This window comes from Pinus tabuliformis, chromosome 9, assembly GCF_031772625.1.
Source record: "Pinus tabuliformis cultivar Carrire ecotype Pingquan chromosome 9, CPIR1, whole genome shotgun sequence".
NCBI lineage: Eukaryota > Viridiplantae > Streptophyta > Pinopsida > Pinales > Pinaceae > Pinus > Pinus tabuliformis.
The window spans coordinates 1,212,320,650-1,212,322,117 of record NC_142307.1 but is presented as its reverse complement, the minus strand read 5'-3'; positions in this window follow the sequence as shown (position 1 = coordinate 1,212,322,117).

Here is a 1,468-nt window from a genome sequence, read left to right as displayed (position 1 = left end):
TAAGTGGGCTAGATACTGGTAGAAAGGTGCACACGCTAGTTTAGTATGTGAAAATTTAAACAAACCATTTTTCTTATAACTGGAAAATCGTGATTTACCGCAAATCCAACCTGCCTTAAGCATAACTATTAATCCATGATTAATGCTAATTAAACCTAATTAAGAGGTTATTGAAGAGGATTAAGGAAGCTTAATTATAACGTGGCACTAGTATGACATGGCAAGTCCACATGGACGAAAGAGTGGAAGTGACGTAGCTCAAGTGATGAAGTGATAACCTCAAGGTGTGACACGTGGTAGGTAGAAATGGCACTTTTGGTTAGTTAAATGGTCAATTAGCTAGTGACATGTGGCAAGCACACACCAGCAGTTGGACACATGGAAAGTTCTAATTGGGTGCAAAGAATGACACAAAGGTAATAATGGCATATGATGTGGAATGTGGGTCCCATATCGAGGCACAATGGTATCGGGCACCAGATACATGAATAATAGGCATCTCCCAACATCACCCGATAGTTGACATGATGTGGTGGTGGGTAACATGGCAATTGAGTTAGCAAGGTCACCACATGGAAAATATTGGTTGGTTCACACTAACATGACTTGAAAAGTGACGTAGCAATGGTAAGTCCCTACCTAGGATATTGAGGAAATAAGCACCTGAGTGCAATTTGGTTTTGAAAGTCAAGGTTTGGCTAATATGACATGGAAAACTACAACATGGTAGTTCCATGATGGAAAAGAAGACCATGTCGAGGCAAATGGTTGGTCCATCAGGGACTGACATGGTAGACCCAGGAGCCTCGGGATTCATGTCAGGGACTGGTTTCGTGAGGTTTTCATGTGTATATAGTTTTGGTCAAAAATGGCTAAGAACCAACATTTTGTGCCAAAATAGTGTGTAGCAAAAGGATGGCTCGTATGGAGCCAATACCGCGCCATCGGGCCCTAGGTAGTCGAAACATTCACAAAGTAGCAGGGTATGTGTTGACTAAGTGTGTGAGTCAACCTATTAGGGTCCAACCCTAACCCCCTTATTTATGTAATAAGGTCGAGTCATAGTTATAATTAGTTAAAGAGTCAATAAACCCATATTAATAATTGTAAGTGGTTGAGCCGCATTTAAAGAAGGGACCACAGTTAGTTGCAAATGGGCCATGGTATTAGATAGATGGTATTAATAAGAACCATGGTACTGACCCATGGTATTGCATGTATGAATCCTATATAAAGGATAGAGACTCCTTGTGAGGAGCATCATGTCTTATTTTGTAATTGAGCCCAGCTCTATTGGAGGTTGCCCCCTCGAAGAGGCAAGTGAACATTTCTTTCCTTTCTAACTAATAAAATACATGTTGTTATTTCTTATTGTTCTGTGTTTTGGGTATATTTCTTCGCATATTTGGTATTATGGTATCTTCTCGCAGGTCAAGAGCATAACAAGTGGTATCAGAGCACTTTCCAG